The following is a 13085-nucleotide window of genomic DNA, read 5'->3' as shown; positions in this document are numbered from 1 at the left end:
AACTTTACATTCTTTTAAAAGTGGGAATACAATACAACAACTGATGTTCAGGTAGAATGAAACTGAGCTCACTCTGCCCTGTTTTCCCCCCTGCCTTGCCCAGATGAGAAAACTAAGGCTCAGAGTAGGGCATTGACCTGCTTGCAGTCACACAGCTGAGATGGAGGGGTCTGAGGCAAGATCCCTGCTGCACTTCAAGATCCTGAGTGGTGGCGGCTGCTGGAGAGCTGGAGGGGCCAGGAAAGGACTTGGGGTTGGGGATAGGGAGTCGACGCGTGCAGGGATCCCACATGATACCAGTCCAGGCCTGGGGAGGACAGGGCAGGAGAGTTGTTCCCCTACTCTCCGCTGAGCCGTGTGGCCGGAGGGGGAAGGGAGCCTGGTGGGTAGGGTGGAGCTGCCACATGGAAGAGGCTTGATGGGAACCATCTGGCCTGGCTGGAGTGTGGGCTGCAGGGAGGGGAGGAGCCGGGAGACAGGCCGTGGTGGGCGGGTGGATGGCGGGTTGGGGCTGGGAGTGGCCGGCCCGGAGGCCCCTACCTTCCAGACTGCTGCAGCCCAGATGCCTTCACAGCCACAGCCTGGCCCATCCAACCCGCTGACCTCATTCCCAGCTCCCTTCCCTCGCAGGCCCCCCTCTGCCTGCCACGTAGACTAAAGGCTTTACGGCCTCTTCTGCTGGGGGGAGGAGGGACTGGACACAGGCACCCTGAGCCCAGAGCTCTGCCAGGTCAGGCAGACCTGGGAGGGAGCAGTTGTATGCCCTGTACCTCCAGTCTGCTCTGGGCCTCAGTTTCCCCTCTCCAGAGAGGAGGCCCAGCAAATGGAGGGGTCTGGGGTCACGGGAGGAGCATGGCAGTGAAGGAAGTTGGAGTGGGTAGGAACATGGCGGGGGGGGGGTGCTCCGTGGAGATCATCAGTGCCATCCCCTGCCTCCTTAGGGCGGGAAGGTGTGATTCTCAGTCCCAGGAAGGGGTAGGTGCAGAACGTTTTCCTTCTCTCAAGCCATTCTCCAGAAAGAGAGTTCCCTGAAGGCCGGGGAAGGGGGGTGTCTGGGGTAACAGCCAACCTTCATTGTGCCTGCTGCAGTGGGAGCACCATCTGTGGCTAGGATGGAAGTGGGGAGGCCCAAGGTCGCTCTTCCCTAAGGCACCTCTCAGTGACCTTCCCTGAGCCTCTCCAGGGCTCTGTTTCTTGCCCTTCTGACTTCCCCTCACCCCCCCCGACCCCCTGGGGCCTGGGTCTTCTCCGGCTGCCCCAGCTGAGCAGAGGGCTGTCCTGCCCCCTCTCGAGGCGTTCCGGGTCCGTGAGTCATTGGGAATGTCTGCTCTGGTTGCAGTTTCCCTTCCCCAGCTGCGGACCCTCTTTCCCCTCCTCCCTCAACCTAAGGACAGAGGGTGCTCCTCCCAGGCAGGGGGCTCTGGAGGAGGAGCAGGGAAGCCATATGCACGAGCCAGTGAGGCCCTGCTCAGAGTCCCCCTCCCCATTCCACTTCACCTCTCACAGATAGAATGTCCTGGCCTTTCTGCCATTGCCCAGGTGGGGGAAACTGAGGAGGGACAGGGAGGAAAGGGCCAGAACTTCGGTGGGCTCAGGCTCCTCCCCGCTCCATTTTAGGGCTCAGCTTTGCCAAACTGGGAATGGGCCCAAACCTCTTTCTGAAGGGCCCTCCCCACGCTCAAGTCTGGGTCAGTAGGAAGCTGGAGAGGCCACGGCTTCTGCTGGGGGCTCCAGGGGTGACACGTCCCAGCTGGCTGGGGTGGGGAGTCCACGTCTGCAGGAAAGGGGGAGGCCCGATGCTGGACCATCCCCCCCCCACCAGGGGCCCTGCACCCTGCGAAGCTCCTGCCCGCCCCTGCCCCTGCCCCTGTCCTCTCCTGTCTTCTGGGGCAGCGCTGGGGAGACCGAGGGCAAGCGCAGGAGTTAGGAAGAGTTCCCAATCCTCTCCCCCCAAAACGTGTCTCCCTGGCCGCCTTCCTCCTCATCTTCCCCCTCCATCCCCACCCCCCAACTCTGGATTAGTTGTCTAGGGACCAAGGGTCTCGTTCCTGACTTGCCCAGGGACTGGACATTTCATTCCTGAGCCCGCTTCCCCATCTGCGGCACAGCAGTCTGGTCAGAAACAGTCCCTGCCGGTGGTGTGGGTCTGTGAATCTGTCTCTTCCCGGTCAGACGGACACTCAGGCACAAACGCGTACACACCCTCTCACACACATTCACTCACACACTCTGGCAAACACTCTTTCACACATCCATCTGCGTGTGCACAGGACCCTCTGCCTACTTCTGTCTGGCGGACTCCCCCCCCCCCCCGCCATTTCTATTTCCCTCTCTCTGATGGCCCCGCATTTCTTCTCTCATTCCTATCACCCCCTTCCCCACCAGCACCCTTTTACATTTTCTGGCTCCTGGGTCTCCTCCTCCCGAGGTCACTGGCAGGGCAAGGGCATAGCAGGAGCAGTGGGAAGGGAGATCGGACCCTGCCAAGGCCAATCCATGCGCCCCCTCAGGTTGCTAGCCTCCTTGTGAGGTTCTGGGTGAGACGGGGTCTGAGAGGGGGAGGAATTGAGTGCAGAAAAGCTTGCTCTTATCCAGCCAGCTGGGGACCTGCAGAAGCATGTCCCCCGCCTCTCTTTCCTGAAACTCACTAACATTCACTTTCAAAAATATCTGTCCCATCGACATCCTGGGCCTCCTGTAAATGTGATTATTTTAGCAGCTTGTTCTGGCTGCTGTGCCTCAGGCTGCACCCTTCGAGGAACTTCTGCCTAAGGGAAACTGGTCAGAGCTCAGGAAGGACTGTTCCAGGGGATGAGCTATCTGTTGGCCAGGAAAGACGTGGGAACTGGGCAGCAGAGCGCACCCCTCCGACCCAGTCCAACTCAGGAATAACCACAAACATCTGTACCAGGCTGGGCCGTAAGCACTTTGCACGTTTGAACTGTGTCTTCCTCACAAAGCTCTCTGAGGAGGGTGCTATTATTGTCTCCAATTTCAGAGGGGGAAAGAGAAGCACAGAGAGGTTGAGTCATTTGCCTGGAGTCACAAAGCTAGAAGGTGGCTGAGCTGGGATTCACACCCAGGCAGCCTGGCTCCAGAGCCCTGCAGGCTTCACCACCACTGGACAGGTCCAAGAGACCCAGGGTGGATGCCAAGAGATGCCCTCCTGCCTTGCCCGAAGAAGTGGCTATTTGCACAAACATGCACACTCCATCTGTGCGCATGTATGGGAAGGATCACCGTGCCAGGTGGCTGGAAACTAGCCACGGGCACCCCGGCGGCTGAAAAGCTCTTGAGAAGTGCTGTTTGCTGGTGGCACCTCACACATCATCTCATCGGATCCTTCTGACAGCTCTGGGAGGTCGGTCTCAACACCTCTCTTGTCCAGATGAAGAATCCGAGACCCAGAAGGATTGAGGCATTGCCCCGAGACACCCTTCCTAGAGCTAGGAGAGAACTCAGGTGCCCCGACTGCCAGATCAGGCTTCTTTCCATTGCCTCATGTCTCTCGTATTTGCAAATCCATGCAACCACCAGACTCGCATAGCCACGTACCACAGACCACATACAATATGGGAAGGAATGACAGCCCTAGGTCGTGCTTCAAGAGGCAGTCGGCTCCTCCCCAGGGACAATCCCCCAAGGAAGGTCTTATACCCATTCTGTATAAGGGGCTTCTAGAGAAGCTCCTTGCTGGGGATGCCCCCAACCAAGAAGTGGTGAGGCTGTGACTAGATCCCACGCCTGCCTGGCCTGGCCACAGAGCCGGCACTCTTCCCCCACTGCTCTCCATCGCTGCTGCCTTCACTGTGGTCCAGCCCAGAAGCACCCCTTGCACACACCACATCCACACTGAACATGCATGCGGGTAACAGACGCAGGAAAATCATACACATGCTACAGGCTGAGTTATTTGCTGTTTTCTGCATGCCCGACACTGTCCTAAGGGCCCGATAGATGTTAGCTCACTGAATGGCCACAGCTATCCTATGACATAGGTTTTGTTAATATCCTCATCCTCAATTTACCGATGAAGAAACTGAGGCTCAGAGAGGTTAAGTAACTTGCTCAAGGTCACACAGTGAGGAAGTTGTGAAGCTGACATTTGACCTGAGGCTCTCACCACCATGCCTTAGCCCGTTCTCTAAGAATGGCCAGGTACAACTCATTCAGCCAGTCAGGAACCACTGCAGACTGCCCCGTTGTGCCCAGCGCTGTACCAGGCCCTCGGCACACGGAGGTGAACAGGTCCTCCCCGCCTCCTCCACCTGCCCCTGCCCAGCACCACACAGTAGATGAGGGCTGCGCCTCGTCTCCCTCTCCTTCCTTCCCAGGGACCTCCTCCCCAGCCAGCCAGGACCTGTGGATTTTGGCTCTAGTTTGCATTTGACGTCTAGTGAGGGAAAACACTGGGGCAGTGCCAAAGCCTGAATGAGAGCACAGAGGCAGGAAGATGCAAATGGGGTCTGCCAGCTGGGGGCCAGGGCTGGGTCAGCTGGGGGTCAGGGCTGAGGTGGGGAGGGCAGGGGCAGAGGCGGGGTGGGGCGGGACCGGGGCTCTCCGCTTCTGCCTCTATTTTGGTCTTATGCTCACATCTCTTCCGTATCTCTCCATCTCAGATCTTCTCCTGGCGTCTCTGGCTGATTCTCTCCCTTTCTGTCTTTCTGTGTGTATCTCTCCCTCATCCCTCACCTGTCCTTCCCTGTCCCTTCACTGCTTGTCAACTGCTCTCAGTCCTTGTGAGGACAGTGGATCCGAGGTTCGATTACCCACCATCTGAGCGGATATCCATGTCTGAGCAGGACCCACTTCCAGGGGACCCATCAGCTCAGCCCCAGGACCCTTCCTACTGGGTTCTTTCTACAAAGGGCACAGTCCACTCCTCTTCAAGCCTCCCTCCCAGGCTCTCCTGTCCCCGAGTACCAACATCTGAAAGTCAGCCTAGTCATCACTAGTCGGCATGTCTGGAATGTATCCTGCCTCCCCCTTCCGACTGTGTCCCTCCCATCAGACAAGAGCTCCCAAAGGTAGGGACTATGTCTCCTCATTTAGACTGAGGGCTCCCTGAGGGCAGGCTCTGTGTTGCCCCACCACACTGGGGTTCCTTGAGGTCATAGCTCAGGTTTCCTCCCTCAGACTGGGGGCAGGGCCTGTGTCTCCTCCTTCCTCCAGCTTCTCCTGGGCTTAGCTTGGGCTCTGCTTTGGAGAGTATTTCGCCAGGATGAAGGAACTGAAGCACACAAACCAGCCTCTTGATCTCCCTTCAAAGTCTGTTCAAACTTTAATGTTTCAATAGTCCCGTCTACTCAGGTGAGCCCAACTTCAGTTCCCTCCTTCCCAGACAGGTCCTTACTTCCCTGGAGAAGCTGGAGATAGGGAAGGACAGGAACATGAATATCCAACATTCCACATAGAAATCTGTGGGCAAGAATCCTACCCAATCACCAATGTTCTGATATCTCACCCCACCTAATATCCAAGTTTGACCTCTTCCTGGGGAGGCTTCCTGCATCAGCAAAGCCCATCCTTCGCCTCATCTCTGGTCTGATGGGCTCCTAATGCAATTTTTTAAAACAACCTTTTTTTATTTTGGAACAATTTCAGATTTACAGCAGAGTTGCAAAGGAAACAGGCTTTCCATTTGCCCCTCGTCCAGTTCTTCCTAATGTTCATAGCCTACAGCACCATGTTACATTTGCCAAAACTAAGAAGCCAGTGTTGGTACATTACTAATAACTAAGCTCCAGATTTTATTGGGATTTCACTAGTTTTTCTACTAATGTCCTTTTCCTGTCCCAGGATCCCACCCAGGATGTCACACCGTATTTGGTTTTGTCATGTCTCCTTGGTCTCCTCGGGCTTATGAGAGTTTCTCCGTATTTCCTTATTTTTCACCAGCTTGAGGAATCCTGGTTAGGTATTCTGTAAAATTTCCTAGTGTTATTTTTCAGCAGCAAAAGCCCTCCTGCAAACAAAACCTTGTGCAGAGCCCTAGCCTATGCGCAGATGAAAGTGGGGCTGTTCTGGTCACAGCAGTGAAGGGAAAGGGCGTGGATGAACCTGAATACAGACTCGCCACGCAGCCCCCTGAGAACGCTAAGAAACCCTTCAGGTGTCACGGAACCCCGTTTGAAAACCATTCATTGAGGCCAAGCTCTGCTCGGGCCATGCTTTTGTTCTGTAAAGCCCTGGACAGGTCATTATAGACTCAGGCTCACATACTTCCGGTGACGGGGCCATCACTACCTTTCAAAGAAGCTCCGGTGGCTGGAGAGGTCTTTGAAATCTGCCCTGCCCCAGCCTCTGCTGTAGGCACCCCCGGGGTATGCTGCCCAGACGCCTGCCACAGGCCTGAGACACCCATTTCCCCCACACATAGCAATGTGGAAGGCTGCTGGCTCCCCAGCCCTCTCCAAGAATCACTGTCAGCCAAAGTGATGTTCTTCGCCAGAGGTCATGCTCCCTCGGCACAGGCAGTCAACCTCTGACTGGTTGACGTGAGGGCACAAAAGCCCCAACCCCTTGTCTCAAGGGGTCCAACTCCTAAGGGCCACCTCAGCTCCAGAGCTCTTGGTGGGATCGGCTGAGGCTTCTGTTTGGAATGTGTTGCAGTTAACGATCTCCCTCTGCTAAGTCCTGTTTTATTCACTCCCCGACAGATTCCTGCACATAAATTTCCATTACAGAGTCCATTTCCCAGGGACTTGTCCTAAAGACAGTTGGTACCAGGAATGGTCCAAGGGAACAGACTTTATCTTTTTAAGATTTTCTTTTTTTAGGTAATCTCTCCACACAATGTGGGGCTTGAACTCACAACCCCGAGATCAAGAGTCATGTGCTCTACTGACTGAGGCAGCCAGGAGCCCCAGGAAGCAGACTCTGTAATAGGATTTGGGATCGGGATCGACTGTGGGCCAACTTCACACTAAGTAAAGTAGAAATGCTAGAATTGCCATAGGAGACAGACAGGGATGGAAAGGCGCAGGGAAGCAGGCATGCTAGAATGGTTATAAGTCCTGTAAAACCAGAAAGTCAACCAGATAGCTGCTGGAGGACCTCAGTGGACACTACCAACTAATCCCATTGCAGGTGCTGGGCCAGGTGGGATAGCTTTACTAAAGCAGATGAACTCACCTTGGGTGCATGGTATGTGGCCGTTGGTCCAGCAAGTGCATTCTTTCTCCTCCCTATCCGGAGCAGCAGAAACAATTGCATTCACTTGGGATGGATGACGGTACACATTTTAAGGTCTTGTCCCAGAGTATACTACGCTCCCACTCTCTGTGATAACAGTCTGAGGGGACCTGGATCATCTGGACATTCTACAGAATATCAGATTGATCTACTATTTTGATGATCTACAATTGACATCATGTAGAGTGGACCAGAGAGCAAGAAGCGGTGGAAGCTTTCACAAGACATGTGCATCCCAGGAGATGGGAAGGAAAAAACGCTGCCAAAGTGTAGAAGCTCATAACATCAGTGAAGTCCTTAGGGGTTTAGAGGTCTGGGGCATGCGTGGACATCCTTCCAAAGACAGGGAGAAATAATTGCATCTTGTACTTCTCGCCACAAATGAGAAAGCACATCTTTAGGGCTTTGCTAGTGCTGGAGAAAACATATTCTACATTTGGGAACACGGCTCTGACCCATTTACAGGTGACATGAAAGGCTCCCAAATTTGAGTGAGACCCAGAGCAGGAAAGAGCTCTGTAACTGTTTCAGGCATGGCCACTGGCACAATTGGACGCTCGGACCCTATGGTATTAGAGGTATTTGTGACATCAAAAAAGACTTTGACACCCCAGTAGGAGAATCACACTGTAGCCCCCTAGGGTTTTGGAGAAAGGCCATCTGCATTGGAGGATTATACACTGTTTGAAAAACAGCTTCTTTTATGCCACAGGGCCCCGGTTGAGGCAGAGTACCTAAGCAGGGACATCAGGTGACAATGTGGCGGGAACTGCCCATCACGAGCTGGGTTCTGACAGACGCTTCCTGTTTCCATGAGTCTCCTTCAAACTGAGCTGCCCGGGTTTCTTGTCATTATATTGCCCTAGATCTCTCTTGGATGTCCGCTGATGTGTCCGCTGATGTGTCCGCTGATATGTCCGCTGATGATGTGTCCATCAGTGTTCCTCCCACGAAACGTGTCACTCAGCTAAGGACACTCACTTCCAACTGGAGGTGGCCAGAGACCAGTGGCCAGGACACCCCCACCCTCCATCCCATGACTCAGACAGTAGGCTTGCTGGCTATAGAAATTTTCCTAAAGTGTGGTCCATCGACAGTTGGCGGGGGGGGTCCCTAAAAGTCTACAAGTGGTCTGCAAGTGGCGGAGATCTCCAAGGAAGAAAGGATCGAATTATTTTACTCACAACATTCAAGTGCAAAGTTAAGATTTTCACAGCAATCCCATTATGTCCTTAATAATTGTCGCATTTTGCAACATTGTGCATGAGCTATAAGGTTTGCGTTTGGTTGATCCATCTTGGCAGTTTGTCTCCCGCGATATATTTTCTTGTCATTTATGGGTTTTAGTTATTAGTTTTGTGATGTGTAATATCCTCAACTCAAATAAGTCAACAGCTCAAAAGTGGCTCATTAAAGCTTGAGAAGAGTGATGAAAATAGTAATCCAAATACTACAACTGAGCACAGTGTTATGAAAGTAAATAGTGAACAAGAATTTAGTTTGGAAAAATGTAAATCTGTAAGAACCAGGACACATGTGATGGTTTTGCACAAGCAGCTGAGGGAAAAAAAGTGTAAATAATGAGTGTGATATTGAATATCCAACACTGGACTTCACTGAACCAGCTAACCAGCCCATCTTAATCCCCAGTGTGTTATGTGTTATGAAACTTTGTCAAATAGCGGCATAAAACCATCAAGACTTTAATACCATTTTTAAACAAAGCACAGTGACCTTTCTGGTAAACCATTAGAGGGTTGTTTTTTTTTTCCCAGAACAAAGAGTAAAATAAGCTTTCCAGGACTAAACTGATTGATATTTTTCCCCCCACTAAAGGCAAGAAGAAAAACAAAATGACACAGGCAGCATTTAAAATTGCACTCCTCTTAGTCAAACACAGATACAAGTAATGTTATCTGAGAAGCTTGTGAAAGAACTGTTTATTCATGACACATGTTTCTCAGAGAGAAAGCAGAACCAGCTTTTGGCAAACTTCCTTTATCGAATGACAGTGTGGACATCGCATAGTGCCAGATGCATACATTAGGAAAAAATAATTTGGTTTTAATAAACCCCGCCATCTTACACTCCTCACTAAACATTGAACATTTTTGCTCCTCTAAGTTTAGGTTTGGACTATCGAAAATGAACGTATCGCCATCTGAGCAAGCTGTTTAAGATCTTAGAACTGGTCTGAAGTGGTGTGATCAATGATTTGAAGAAACAGTTTCAACTCATCTCTTTTTTCAAACGTTCATATGAGCCCGTGTATGTGACATTGGCTTAGATCAATGATGTGCAGGGGCACCTGGCTGGCTCAGTAGGAAGAATGTGCGGCTCCTGATCCTGGGGTTGCAAGTTCGAGCCCCATGTTGGGTGTAGAGATTACTTCAATAAATAAACTTTAAAAAAAAACATTTAAAATCAATAATGTGCAGAATCCAACCACACTTAGCATGTGTGTGGTTCATATAGCTGAGAAAAGCATTTGATAACTTTTAGTTTTATCACTAAAAATCCTTGCTTCAGGAAAAAAGATTCTTTGCTTACATGAATTATTTCATGAATCATGATATGAACTGAAAAGATGGTTTGAGGGTGCCTGGGTGGCTCAGTCGGTTAAGCATCTGCCTTCGGCTCTGGTCATGGTCCCAGGGTCCTGGGATCAAGCCCCACATGGGGCTCTTTGCTCAGCAGGGAGCCTGCTTCTCCCTCTACCCCTCCCCCTGCTCGTGATCTCTCTCTCTCTCTCAAATAAATAAATAAAATCTTAAAAAAAAAAAAGAAAAGAAAAGATGGTTTGGCAATCACTACTGAGGGAGCACCAGGAAGGGCACCCTTCCAAGGAAAAAAGAGACTGTGCCTGAAAGCCAGTTTCTATCTGTTTCCTGATTCCCCCCCCCACATTTTAGTAATGTCAGCTATTGTCCCCCAATATCCCTTGTCCCCCTCTCTCTCAGTTTTTAGCAGGATGCATGACCACTCAGAATAAAAACTACATTTCCCATCCTCCCTTTCAGCTAGATGTGGTCATGTGACAGTGTTCTGACCAATGGAATGTGAGCTGAAGTATGACTTTCAGGTCTTTATAGGGACTGTGCATGCCTTTCCACTCCACTTTCCTTCAACTCCTGATTGGAATCTCACGTCATGGTGAGCCACCTTGGAGCATGCCAGTGAGGGCAAGACCTAAAGGTAGCAGAACAATAAGATAGAAGAAGCCTGTATCTTTGGACAAACTAATGGGGAATGACCACTTTCCCACCCTGGACCACCTATCTCTGGACTACCATCCAGAAGAGAAATTGATTGCTGTCTTGTTTAAGCCCCTGTTATTTTGGATCTCTGTAATGAATGGCCAAACCAAAATCCTCTCCAATAGAGTTGAAGGAAATAGTCAAAACCGTGACTATGATCCAGTCTCGTTCACTGACCATACTCCTTTTCAGCATCTTATGCGAAGACAAGGGCAGCAAGTCCAAGAGTCTACTCTTCCACCCTGAGAGATTCTAGCTTTGGAGAAAAAGGTTCCCACAAGAAGTTTTGAAAAGAATGATGAGATAAAACCATTTTCTCGTGTCATTGATAATGCCACTTAAGACCCGTTCTAGGATTTTTTTTTTTTACATTTTATTTATTTATTTGACAGAGAGAGACACAGCGAGAGAGAGCAGGGGGAGCAGGAGAGGGAGAAGCAGGCTTCCCGCATAGCGGGGAGCCCAATGCAGGGCTCCATCCCAGGACCCTGGGATCATGATCTGAGCCGAAGGCAGACGCTTAACCGACTGAGCCACCCAGGTGCCCCCCGTTCTAGAATCTTAAGTGTCCTGCTCACATGGCACTCTGTTCCATTTCTATATTGCCCAGACATCACCGAACTATTATGATGTTCATGGTTGAGGATCAACTTAGACACATTTCTTAAAACCAAACTGCAGTGTGACTGCTCCATTATGAGAGTTTGATTCTGTCTCAACATTTGGTGACTTTAGTTTCTGAGCAGGAGAATGGAATCAATGACATATTATTAAGATTAATATAAAACCACATCCAAATATTACATCAGAACTTAAAGAATTTGACTTGAAGAGTCAAATTCAGCTAAAGAGAGGATTAAATTCTGTCTGCTACTCTCTCTCTAGGTGAAATACTCAGTCTTCTAACTTTTAGAAGCTTTGTCCCTGTTGACCTAGTGTCCAGAAGAGTGGAAAACAGTCTGCAGGGAGAAACGGCTCTGTGATTTCTGGATTCTTGTTTGGTCCGAATCCACAACCATCTGACAGCCACCACACATGTACTGCCATTTCTAATGACCTGTAATTGTGGTTTAGAATTTTCTAATTTAGTACAAATAAGGAGTAAGAAAAGAAACTGACAGGATGTGAAAACCCTTATGGCCTCTTATTGTCAGGGCATAGATACACTGGTGGAGATTTTCAGAAGGTATCATCCCTCTCATGATACAAAACAGTTATCTTTCATATTACTTTTACAAAGTTGCATTTTTATTATTTTAGAAACACCACGTTCTTTTAAAATTTGCTTAAACATGGTGGTTGGTGTGTGAGTTCAATGCCTATTAGGGGATTGCTGATGTAAGAGTGTGAGAAACATTCTTCCCTATTGCCTAAGACTGCCGGCACATTCCAGGGCAGATAAAGAAATCCCTAAAGCGAATGCAGGGAGGCCCCTAAGACCTGGCAGTCCAGCTTGTGGCGCAGGCCCGCGTGCCAGCGGGACCAGCCATCCCAGTCTCTCCTGGTGGGTCACAAGCTCCCGCTCACAAAATGTCTCATCTGCTCCGCTCCAAGTCCAGGGTGGGAGGTACGAGTGTCCCCATTTTACAAAGGAGGACCCAGAAGCCCTGGGGAGCTTGCCTCACAAAGCCACCCAGCTTGTGGAGAGGGAGTGAGGACAAGAACCTATGACTTTTTATGCTCCCCAAAAGGCTCTTTCTTGCAAAACCACCTAATCTACAGACTAAACATGGCTATGGTTCACTTGAGACTTACTGAGTACCAGGCCCGTTGCTTATGTTGCTCCAACCTTTACAACAGCTCTATAAGATAAACAGATCGTTAGCTACACTTTCCAGACAAAGAAACTGAAGTTCAGAGAGGTTAGGTAACTTGCCCTGGGTTGCATTGCTAGGGAGTGGCAACATGGGTCTCAAACTGAGGTCTCACAGCCAAGAGCGGGCTTTTAACACCCCGCCCCCAGACAGACATCTCATGAGCTCGGGGGGTTCTTCTCCCTGTAAAATCTGGATCCCTGGGCTCGGATCCGCGCTGCGCTCTCCTTGGCCCTGGCCCGCCACCTCTACGAATCCTCTTCACAACAGCCTCCTACTCTTCTCTCGCTCCTGTCCAAGCCCTTTCTCCAAAAGGCCTGGGTGGTCTTCTTGGCCCCCCTCGCCTGGGCAGGGCCCTAGCCCTTGTTTCCCCAGGGCCCTGCCTCCCCAGCTCCCGCGCCTCCAGCTCCCCGCTCCCAACGTGCGGGCCCCTGGGCGCAGCCCGCCTTCCCCGCCCCATCCCTCCCGCCCGCGTCCAGGCTGCCCGGCTGCCCGGGTCCCTCCTGCTTGCGTCCCCACGACCGGATTCCCTCTGCCTGCGTCCTGCCCAGCTGGATTCCCCACCCCATCCTCGCCTGGATCCCCCGCTTGGCCCTCACCCCCCCCCACCGCCTGCATCCAGCCCACCTGGATCCCCCTCACCTCCCCGCCCTCCGTTCCTGGGCCCCCCAGCCTTGGGCAATGGCCTCCCCGCGGACCCCTTGCACACCGGGGGGGAGGGGGCTGGCCCCTCCCGGTGAGCTCCCCGTGGCCCTACTGGGCCCAGCTTTCCTTGGTTTGAATCGTGTGCCTAGACGGCTCTCTTGGTTCATCACACACA

Source organism: Zalophus californianus, chromosome 16, assembly GCF_009762305.2.
Source record: "Zalophus californianus isolate mZalCal1 chromosome 16, mZalCal1.pri.v2, whole genome shotgun sequence".
NCBI lineage: Eukaryota > Metazoa > Chordata > Mammalia > Carnivora > Otariidae > Zalophus > Zalophus californianus.
This window is presented reverse-complemented; position numbering follows the sequence as displayed.